At 32.6% G+C, this 12,804-nt stretch overlaps 1 protein-coding gene across 1 annotated transcript in view; it reads left to right on the top strand.

Annotated features, from left to right (window-relative positions):
* LOC124535540 overlaps window positions 1–12,804 on the top strand; it is a 77,164-nt gene that overhangs the window by 43,918 nt on the left and 20,442 nt on the right. The gene's annotated exons all lie outside the window — the stretch shown is intronic.

The following is a 12,804-nucleotide window of genomic DNA, read 5'->3' as shown; positions in this document are numbered from 1 at the left end:
TTTTCTTCATCGCCGGGCACGAGATGAATTATAAACACAAAACCATTGGGCCATCTCGGCTTAAAAAATTGTTTTAATTTAGACTTTTCATATAATAAATAAAAATTTCAATAGTAAACAATCACATATAAATAGATATATATCATATATACACAATACTGCAATATCTACTTGACATGTCATCAGTATTCATGCTTCAACTTTGCATTAAAACATGTCTGACTTTTTTAATATGTAAGTAAAACCTTCATCAGAATTATTTCTGATAAAAATGCATGGAATCGGCTGGATCTCGTGTCGGAAGTTAATTAACTCGCTGTAATTAATACAAAATTGATTACATCCGTAATTATGTATTTTTTAAAGTATTTGCTTAATTTATTGTAGATTCTTCTCCGTTGAATCATATTCTGTACTGCTTGAAATCCCTACGGCTTAAGAAAACTTTATGAATTATCTTTAAAATGGAATTTAAATGGCTGCTTTACTTTTCTGTGTGTCCAGCAATTTTAACTCTGCCTTTAAAAAAAAGAATAATAAGACAAGCGCTTCAAAAAAGTTTTTACAGCACAGTAAATCACTTTTCTTCATTGAAGTATTTTTAAGGGGCGTTTATAGTATGTATGTGGTAGCCTAAATCAGCCCCATCGTTACACGCTAAATTCAATCAAAAATGGACAGTAAATGTTAACAAAATACCGCATACAGTAAAAAAAAACAATTGCCGCGAATAAATAAAACCTCGTCAGAAGTGACTCTTATCGCATATCATACGAATTAATCGAGACGCTGAGTGAAAGTAAAAACAATCATTCATGTTATAAGTAGGTTAAATGCGCCCACTGCTGGGCCGAGAGCTGGTCCCTTCTAAAGGAAAAGGTTTACTCAACATTTCGACATACACAGAACTACACAGATATTCATCCAACATATGCATGGTCACCATTTCAAACATAATATAAATTAATTAGAGCTTGCTTAAATTCGAACCTGTAATCTTCAGTTGTACTCCACAAAGCTATTCCCGCACACAAACAATAGCAATTATATTTAAAAGAGTCATACTAATTTGAGCTCAGATGGCCCAGTAGTTAGAACGCGTGCATCTTAACTGATGCTTGCGGGTTCAAACCCAGGCAAGCACCACTATATATATGTGCTTAATTTGTGTTTATAATTCATATCGTGCTCGGTGGTGAAGGAAAACATCGTGGGGAAACCTGCATGTGTCTAATTTTATGCATTCCACCAACCCGCATTGGAACAGCGTGGTGCAATATGTTTCAAACCTTCTCCTCAAAGGGAGAGGAGCCCTTAGCCCAGCACTTAGAAGTTTACAGGCTGTCACTAACTTTTAAAGTAACATACAAATTTGTACTCAAAGTTCGTACAAAAGGACGCGTTCTCTTGCCGTTTTTAAACGAATACGTTGCGTCTCGTTTAATATTTCGTAAGAAGTTCAACAAACATTAATATTAATATTAAGGAGTGAGTGGTCGCCGCTTATAAATAGATGCGTGACCGCTCGCGGGTTATCGCGAGAAAACTGTACTCATGCGGCCGCTACCACTGGCGTCTTGCGATTAAAAATATTTTACTTTCATGCGAAATCGATTGCGTGTTTCGTTACAAGTAAAATAATATTTGTTTTATTAAGCCCGAGTGCGAAATCTAAACGGTGACAATCACTTTTGTTCACAAGTCACGTTTATAAAAAAAAAAAAAACTAAAATGACATTACGGACCTAATTATCACTTAGTTAAAAAAATGGCGTCTACCATTGACCTGTAATCGATATTGTCTGAAAAGAAGAGTCATTTAATTCAGTTCACAACGGAACAATATATTATAGTTTTATTGTAATTAAACTTGTCTATTAACCTTTTAAACTGATACATAGCACAGATTATAAATATACGAACGAATAATGAACGATAGAATAATTGAATTAAACATCTATTCACGAAGACGCGCCCCACCAAGTTCAATTATTATTATTATTGGCATGCATTAGTATAAGTGTCGCTCGTGTTAACAAGATGTCTTTGTGTGCGTGAGATGACTAATAAAAGTAAGATTAATATAAGAGAAGACAATACAAATTAGGTTATCTTTATTAATGCTCGATAATTTATCGTGGAGGGGCGCGCCTTCATGAGTGAACTGTACATGGTATTTTATAAACGTTATGTAGGAGTATTAAGAAATTGATTTATCTCTTTCTATCAACATTAATTCGATATTAGAAAGAAGAACACAGCATTGTTTAAATAACCTACTAAAAATATTTGTAGCCGTAAGACGTAAAACCCCACTATTTACGATAAATTAGATTTAGGAAGTATTTACGGTTATCCCTTACTAGTGAACGTCTCCTAGTTACACGCCTATTGTAATATAAAAAAAAAATAATACTATACATTTTATTAATGTTAATTGTTTAAGTATTATACATATGTATTGGTTGTTTATTTAACTTTTTCTATGTCACGATTACTGGTTATCTAAATAAATAAAACAAACAATTCAATCGCGGTTGGACTTTGATTATACCAAATTCGATTATATTTATATAATGAATTAATGAATATGATTGCTATAGACCTACGAGCCAATCATAATTTCCCTCAATGTATGGGTATTATAACCTATGAGGCAGATGTTTAGTCTTAGAATACTTCTTAACACAATAAAAAGTAAAGTAACAGCCTGTAAATTTCCCACTGCCGGGCTAAGGTCTCCTCTCCTATTGAGGAGAGAGTTTGGAACATATTCCAACAAGCTGTTCCAATGCGGGTTCAATGCACATGTGGCAGAATTTCGATGAAATTAGACACATGCAGATTTCCTCACGATGTTTTCCTTCAACGCCGAGCACGAGATGAATTATAAACACAAATTAAGCACATATATATAGCGGTGCTTGCCGGGGTTTGAACTCGCAATCATCGGTTAAGATGCACGTGTTCTAACCACTGGGCCATCTTAGCTCAGACACAATATTCAAGCCAAATTATTCGGAAGTTTTTCAAAAGATAGCCCATATATTGTTTAAATAGAAGCTAAGAATATTTTAACAGTAGAAGTTTACCTCTAGAGAATATTAGGAGAAGTCAAAGAGATTCAACTGTGAATTGCGAAGCACTCGAGATGTTAAACTGTTTTAATAAGTTACCATATAGAACATATTATAGCCAGTCTCTCACATATGTGTAACAAGTGAGTGACTGTATCTGTTCAACACAGAATCGATTGAGATTGCGAGCGACCCTTATTCGTTGGTCAGCTAGCAGCAATGTTTACCCACTAAACGCTATCCGGCCGGATATTGACGTATTATCCGGTATCCGCTCGGCTGGGTATTCGTTATATCTCTGATGTTTTTCTATAAAAAAATACGTAAATAAATAAATGTAAATAAATGTAAATACGTGGAGTGTTCGTCTAAACCTACCGGAGGTTTAGACGAACATTCCACGTATTTACATACCTATTTATTTATTTATTTTATTTATTCTTTATTGTACACAACACAGAGAAATAAAAATATATATAAAATAGATTTGGCCTTAATAGAACAGGCGTACAATTTTGGCGACCTTATCGCTACATAGCGATCTCTTTCAGGCAACCATCGTATGCACCTATTTATTTTTTACTTCTTAATTTTTAGTTAGATTGTTAAGACCAAATACGTCCGAAAACAGTTGATAAAATATTAAAATCTTAAATTTTAACGTGCTTAATTTCAAGCTTAAAAAAACCTGCATGTCTTGTATGAAATTTTGATGAAAAAACAAATATTTCCTTGTTGTCTGTATAATAATATATATACGAAAAGTATTCGAGAAATCAGTGCCTTAATATAAATAGTATCGACAACGCTATTCCTTAACAAATAAATGGTATGAAGTCATGCAAACGGCATTCCTAGTTATAACTAATGGCCTCTTTGCTCCGTATAAAGCTGTATCAAAGGAGTCGATGCTAAAGGCGACCTGCCTTAACAAAGATAAAACTAACTTATCAGTTAAACTAGCGATGTTTGTTGAATTTATTGTTGGATTGTGACTTTATTCACCGGCGCTGGTAAATTCATATTATAATAATAATATTATTATTTTTGTTTTAATTACGAAAAAAACTTTTATTTACCTTATTTGGTCTTCTATTCACAGCAACGAAAATAAATCTAATTTTAAATATTAAGATAAATTCGTTAGAAAAGTATTAATAGCATAAAATTATGGGATTTGGCCTTTACAATAATTAAATTGATAAAAAAAGTAGAGCTACCTACTATACATATATACGTCTTGAATTTTATTACATCCGCTAAACAATAACAGTTACCTATAATTTTAAGTTCCGGTTTGAAGACATAACTTCTCATCTGAGATCTCATCTCATTTTAGTTCCGAATATTATTGGCCCATTGGTGTTATAGGGTAGATTGGTTACCGAATAAAGTCTCTGAAAAACACATTTATATAACAACTCTTACCAAAAAAATCAATAACATCAAATCGAAGCCGGTCGTTCCAACATTCAATATTGAATCGTCCACTTTCGAAACATTCGTCAGATCTCACTCAAATTGAAACTCTCACGTTGATTAAGAACTCACGCGTTATTTACGCTGTCATTATACATGGCATCACTTAGAGTTAATAAATGAAAAAGTCAAGAATTTGGTAATAAAAAGGCCGTATAGATTTGACACACCTCTTTTACTTGTTTTTTTTTTTTAATTGAATTCAGCAATTCACCATGTAAAAAACATTAGTTATCTATGGACATTGACAAGTTATATGTCTCGTGTTATTGTAATATACTTCTTTGTCTCTTGAACTGAACTAAAACAACATAGTGTTATAGTATAGTGTATACGATGACGGATCTTTTGTTTTTTCTTTTGCGTAATAGAATCCTTTGGAAAGGGACTCGACCCCTTTGGGTAGGGGAACCGGGTTATGTGGTAATATTACCCCCTAAATAATATCCCCATACATCTTCGCTCGTGGCACTGGGAAGCTCTCATCGTTCATACTTCCTGACATTCCTAGGTCACGTTTTTTATGGAATATTTTTATTGCAAATTGATCAGTAAGTTAAGAAATTTATCAAAAATGGAATTGGAACTGGAAACCCATTTAAATTGAAAATGAAACCTTTATCTTATAGCAAAAAATAAATGGTATTAAGTCATTAAAAATATTATGTTTTTTGCATATGGCAACTTAAAGAATGACTTTAGTTGATAAGAAAGGATACATTCGAATGCGTCACATCTTATTTTAAGCGTGTTGCTTTTCTGCTGTGAATCCCGATGAGATAACCCGTATAAATAGAAATGATGTGACTCCTAATAAAAATATTGAATTATAACAAATAAGCAACAATCAGAAACGGTATTTATTGTTGATATATAATTTCTAACAGTGCGTTTTATATGCTGAATACTCCTTTAATTGTCTAAATTTTCGGTCCCAAATCTCCGCGCCCAAAGTTCCAATGCACCGAACGTTTTTGACTGAATTAACTCAGTTACCTGACGAAAACAAAACAGCAAAGCTGACTGACTAGTCAGTCAGTCAGGTAGACTTACCATCAGCCCCATAACCTTTTAGCGAGTTGGTAGGTTACGACAAATATCATCGTGATTGTGTCCGGTCAATTAATGTAATGACAAAGTTTTCTCACTGGCGGCATAACTTTCGTTCTGGTTGTAAGTAATCAAACCTTATTAGGAATATGGTGTCCCGTTCCCCACAATTAGTTCCTCTTGTGCTCGGCGACACGATGTCGACGCGAGATACAAGGAAAATGTCTCATAAGAAAACTGTTGAAGAACCTCAAACTGGATTAATAAAAAAAATATACTATGAGACAACAACATCACATACATTACTCTGATCCCAATGTAAGTAGCTGAAGCACTTGTGTTATGGAAATCAGAAGTAACGACGGTACCACAAACACCCAGACCCAAGACAACATAGAAAACTAATGGTAATCTACATACTCGGCCGGGAATCGAACCCGGGACCTCAGAGTGGCGTACCCATGAAAACCGGTGTACACACCACTCGACCATGGAGGTCGTCATTATATATATATAATATATATATAAAATGTTTTTTGTTGGCAATCACTACCAAAAAGGCTTAACAACCATGTTATTTAAAGTCTACAATAGCATTTCCTTTTCGCTTTTAAAAATATAAATTTATAATTCTTTCCTATATGCCCTTTTTGCTCAAACCTTTTTTGACAAGATTTTCTGTTATCATAAGCCTACTAGTATTTATTTGTAATCAATACGCACCAATTCACTGAAGTTATTGTATTATTTAAATTAAACGATTGACAAAATGTCAAACTCGTATATCACTAGTTAAACTATTTATATTACGATTTTTATGAGTATCACAGACACATCAATAGAAATATATTTATATTAGGCGGTAGAAATACCGGTTAGCGCCAGTTATCGTAGTATGTACTTAAACATTAATCAATATTAAATTCAAATGGAATCTACATCGCTAGTGACAGTCTTACTGGGTTTTGCAACCCCTTTGGGTAGATACCATCCACTCATCACATGTTCTACCATCCAACAGCAATACTTAGTATAAATGTATTTCGAATTGAAGGATAAGTGAGCCAGTGTAACTACAGCTCCCAAGATTCGCGGAGTATTGGTTTGACGTAAAGAATGGTTAGCCTACCTATAACATAAAAAGTCTCGATAAGGTAACTCATTACTTTAATCAGTCGCCGTGTAAAAAGTAAAAAACGACTTGACATAAACAAGATTTTAATTTGACTAAATCATTTGTTCGTGGGATGACCAAAACAGTAAGCATTGACTGCTCATTTTGCAAACATTTATTACTCGTTTTTATTAACCGAATTATCTTATCGTATATTGTAAATGTCCTCGAAATTGTCTTGTTAATCGTGTCGTCATGTGTAAACATTCGGTCCTTGTTTGGCCAGGCGCCCGGGGCCCGTTCTGCGGCAATTACTAGCGTAGCAGCGGGAAGCTAAACTTATGTATTATGTATGAAGTCTGCTACTAGGTGACCACTGAAAATTGAAAAGTTTATAGTATTTGATAATCAATAATTACGTACATTTAATTAAATAAGAATATAAGTTAAGCATACATTATTAAATTAATTGTCGCCCACGCCTTCGTCCTCTTAGGGTTGGGCGTTAAGTGGTTAGCTTAAAAAAGGTATTCAGAAAAGTCCGCAATGGTATATCTATCTCTTAGGTATAATCCACAACACCCATGTCTATCCTTTACTTTTTACGAAAAATGATGGCTTATTTTATGCTTATCTAATTAAGTACCTTAAATACATTGTATATTTAACATAGATCAAAAGGGTCATTTACAGTATGTCATATGAATTAATATTTTGGAAGATATTACATATTTAAAACGCAGGGACATAGTGGTTTGTTTTGTCTACTGACTGTGACTGAAAAACTGAAATATAAGCGTTGTGAGTGAAGCCGGATCGGGTCGCTAGGTTTATTATGAAATAAGTACAAATTATTTGTATTAAAATTATTTAAATAGTTATACCTCTGTGTGTATAGGTGCGACTTAAATATGCGTCATTTCTAAGTTAGCTCAACTGGTACAGATGAATCATTATTTAGTATTAATCTGTCTGCCGCTGGCCGGTCCAGAAAAAAAACGGTCTATTGTTAAACCATTAAAGACACTTTTTTGCTTTTCTATTTTGTGGTTTGTTGGATATATAGAATAAATCACATTACAAAAAACAACGTATTATTAATGTTTAATGTGTGTAATATTTGGCATTTTTTAATATATTTGTTGATTTTATTTTTTATTGAAAAGTTAAAATATTTTTCTCGTTAATTGTCATGCTTTTATAACAAACTAATTTTATCCTCGCACTTGCTTCATACCAATTCAGTTTAACGTTTTGGTCGTAAAGGACCACAGACAGACATTTACTTCCCCGTTTATAATATTAGTATAGATAAACTCTGTACCTACTGTAAACATACACGTACAAATAATAACGCGTCCACGTAACGTTGGTCCACGTAATGAAGAAATATATGATTTTTTAAGTCATCGATGATTTAACAAAAAAGAAAAAACAATATTTGCGTGAACGTTTAAATTCGTAAATATAATATCTTCATGTAAAAACTGTATAAAAGCAGGCCGACCACATAATTAGGTATTTATATTTTCAAGTAGATTGTCTTCCTAGAAGTCCTTGATTGTCTTGTATGTGAATAAAGCTGGCAATTGCCTGTGATAACAAATCCTATCAAAATGTAGATACTTCATTCAAGTAGTTATACAAGCACTTTTGAATCATAATTTTACAAGATAAAAATTATGTAAAGCTACCATCAGTTTGAGTAGATTTTACCGGTAAGACATTGAGTGAATCGCTATTAGTATTTTTTTAACACACTAGCCACCCTCCCGCCTTCGCAAATTTGCAATGCTGACAATAAATATACTACAGATTGTCTTACAACGTTCACGGTTTTTCAGTCTCTCGAATAACTGTTACCAAAAAACAGACCGCGTAAAAATCCGCTGGGTAATTTTAAAGATCTAAGCATACATAGGGACAGAGCGGTGAGCGACTTAATTTTATACTATGATATTTATTAATTAAGGGGACCAATAAATAAATATGTTTATGTTTATGAAATATAAATAATTTTACATATTCTACCAACAACAAATACTAACACGAGTATTTATATCAATATGAATACGGAATAGTTATTGGTATTCAAAATAAGCTTTAAATTTATTTAAATTAATTAATTGCCAAGTCTCGGTAGACACCTTACTAATCAGATATTCTATCGCCAAACAAAACTACTTAGCATGGGATATAATATCATAGCTTCCGATGCTGACAACGCATTGACGTAAGGAATAGTTAATATTTCTTACAACTTCAATATATATAGACTGGAATATCCGTCAGTCTACCTAACTCTTTCAAAATATATAAATCAATAAATATCCTTAAAACGTTGAAGTTTTTTAGTGTAGTGACTGCGCTAAGCGTTACAGTTTATTTAGGAATTAAGGGCAGAAAGCGGAAATAAGTTACTAATGTTTATGACATTCAGATTTTTATTTAAAAAAGTTTTCATCGGTTTACAATGAAATTAAATGATAACAAAACCTGATATAGGATTTGAAAAATCATTAAAAAAAAGGCGAAGTTTCGCGGGATATATTTTTTAATGATATAGGTAAATAATGTAAGGTATTATGTAAAGTTGTTGATATCTTTATTAATAACCTGTCCGTTTATACTGTGTCTGTCTATATATTTCGAATAAATTAAAATATAAATCAATAATTATCCTTAAAACGTTGAAGTTTTTTAGTGTAGTGACTGCGCTAAGCGAACTCTAAAGTGAAGCGAGCATCTGCTTTCTATCTTTCATCGAAAATAAAGATGCACGTGTGAATGTAAATTTGGACGCTTTTCAAAGATAAAGCTCGACATCCGTCGATTTCACCTACTTAGAAATATGTAACATTTCTTTCTTTGCCTTTAATTTTTTTTACAGATAATAAAAAGAAAAACATTATATTTATTTGATTTTATGTTAGGTATAAATTGTTTTTAAAAACTCTATGGAGTAAACAACCATTTTGTTTTATGAATGACATTCAAAACTTTGTCAGATATATAACGCAGATTCTACTTTTATATTTTCTATTTTTAAAAAAAGAATCTCGCGTACAACAGAGATAATTGTCACTTTTGTCATTTATTTATTTATAAGCTAGCCTTTTCTTGTTAACGTGTATGAATATTTCGTTTAATAAAACAAACGAACGTCCGAGCATTTTTTTTAATCAAACCGAGGAAGCTAATGATTATTTAAGATTTGATTAAAAAAAACGGAGGCGTTAATAAGCGTTATTATCTCATCGCTTATAACATAATGTAGGTAGAAACAAACATTCCACAGTTTAAGGTTAATTGAATTTTGCGATGTCAAAATATATACTAATACTTACCTACTCTTACCTACTCAGTTTCACAAGGTAACACCTTGATAAGATGTAAGGTAACGAAGTATCAGTATGCAAACGAAATGCTAATTTGTTGTTGTTATTTTGGTAAATCCCTTTAATGCTCACGAATAATAATCATATACATACTGCCTCGCTCAGCCTTCAAACAGAAACACGACAATACCAAGTATTGTCTACGGAGGTACTAAACCCAGTCCATAGTAAAATAAAATAAACTACTAAATAAAAATATATAAATCTTATATACAGCGGATTTTTGACCCAGTGAATTTGGGTTGATAGTGGCACATAAGAAATCGATCATGGTCTCATTTTGAAGTGCTCTAGCCGTAGATGTACAGAAAATTAAAGAGGATTCTTGATTGTAATTTATTAATTTGACACTATTTAATAAATAATTGATGAAAGTGAAAAAAGTTACTGGCCGGTTATAGATAAGTAATGTATTTGACATTCTAATTTTCATTAAAAAGGTTTCATCAGCTTTCAATGAAATAAATCAATACAAATCTTTTGAAAAAGCGAAATTAAAAATATTGTATATTATTATGTAATGTTGTTGCTATCTTTATTAATAAGTTGTCTGTTTATACTGTGGCCAGCTAAACGATTTCAGCTGCGGAAACCATTGTCAACGGTGACGAGGTAATTGCAACTGAGATAATAAAGTACAGTAAAGGCAAAAGTTGTTTACGTAATATATTTACAACATGGCTTTGTTATTAGCTTCATTTTATTTTTATTATTATTATAGGTTTTCATTTATTTGTTTTATTTCAGTAGAAACTTTAGTGATTTTTGTATTTCTTATTGTAGTGTTCAGTGCGTAAAAAGTGTTTTTATTTTTTGGTTTCCAAATAAATACGCACCTACACTTCCTTACTTTAGTCTGGTCTACGATGGCAGAACCATTTCATCCTTTCTCAAGCACGAGATTTTCTTCAGAACTACTCAATAACTTATATTAAACTAATCTAGTAGGTATTCTAAGTCTATGATCGCATACACAGCACAGACACAGAGACAGCTGTACATGTTCGCCACTATGGGTATGGTGACAGTAATCGTCCGTCGTAAAGATTGCGGCTATCTGAAGTATTGCCTACGATCCAGCAATACCGTTAGTAATGCGGCTCTATGTAGTTTTATGTGTGTCAAATATTCGCAATAGCGTTTTCAATTGACCTAAGCCAATATTCAGTACACAATCTTGATAAAATAATAATTATAAACTTTTAAGTTTTTAAAATTGGAACTGCATATCAGGACATGTGTCTATACTCATTCAATTTTTCACGATTAAAAGACCTTGAAAGAATAAATTTGCGATAAACCAAATTTTCTTTATAATAATGTTTTCTAAAGCACCAGTTTCATTACGTACATATATGCAAACTTTTCATAAATGCTCATATTCATTAAGATATAAAAGTATGACAAAACAAAAACCGATGACGTTAACATGACAGGCGTTATATCTATACTAATACTCTAAAGAGGTCAAATTCGTTTGTAGGTAGTAATCTCCGGAACTAATGACTCATTAAAAATATATATTTGTAGAAATCTACATTCTTCCGGAGTGCTATGGGCTAAAAATAAAGATCATATCAATCTGTATTAATAAATTGCACTTACAAAGTCGGTTCATGTCGCTAAATATAAATTTCAACTTTATTTCTTAATATAAAAATCTTACTAACAGCAATTACGAACGGTGTGTTTATTCTTTAGAGAACATAATTATAAAAAAAAGTTCGTTCATCGTAATTTTTTTCTCTTTCGTAAGTAACAATGCAGGCTGTGCAATGTTCCGGTGCGAAGGGTGACTGAGCGGAGTAATTACAGGCGCTAGGGACACAGCACCCTTGCTACGTGAGGCACAACTATCCACCTTTGATATTACTTATACATATCTAACCTTTACTACCTCTTTGATATAAGGGCGATATGAATCTCCTAGTCCAGGATTTTAACTGGGACCAGATATTGTCGTAGCCCGGATATTAGCAGTGTTTACACTCTCGTTGAAATAAAGTATTGAAATGAAATTCGTTGGTCCTCGGCCTGAATTATTTTCGTTCGTGTTGGATATGTTCTGGTAATAGTGTGCGTGTATATCTGTAATTTGTATATATAAGTACGTAAGTATGTCTTGTATATTATCTTTTTCGAAAATGCCGATTGTCATATGCCAATATAAATAACATCTTAGTTCCCAAGGTTGGAGGTGCATTGATGGTGGGCGGTGGTTACCGCTTACTATCAGGTAGCCCATTTTCTCCGCCTATAGATAGGCGTAGAGTAAACCGTTTTAAACAAGCACTATTGGTTTTCCTTCTATAAAATTCAACTTTCATAACTCATAATCTAACTAGAGAAAACATGAAAACTGTATTATCTTGGTCTTCATAAACAAATCTCCAGTAAGCTGTTTATTATACTCTATAGCACCCCAAAATTATACCCAAATTCTCCCCAAAGCCAATATACCACTCAGGTAGATGATATGTCTATTTAAATTTTTCTTTTCATCCCGAAATTATTATTAAATATGACTAACTCTTTAAAAATTAAAGGTCCTGCGCCGGATGTGTGACTCAAATGAATACCTTTGTACGGCATTTTATAAAACCGACGCGCAGTTTCTTAAAAAATAAATTATAGGTATTTCATTACTACGAGTGTTCACCTGTAGGTTTGCTCGTGGATAAAGGTA

Source organism: Vanessa cardui, chromosome 2 (assembly GCF_905220365.1).
Source record: "Vanessa cardui chromosome 2, ilVanCard2.1, whole genome shotgun sequence".
NCBI classification, from domain to species: domain Eukaryota; kingdom Metazoa; phylum Arthropoda; class Insecta; order Lepidoptera; family Nymphalidae; genus Vanessa; species Vanessa cardui.
This window is presented reverse-complemented; position numbering and strand designations above follow the sequence as displayed.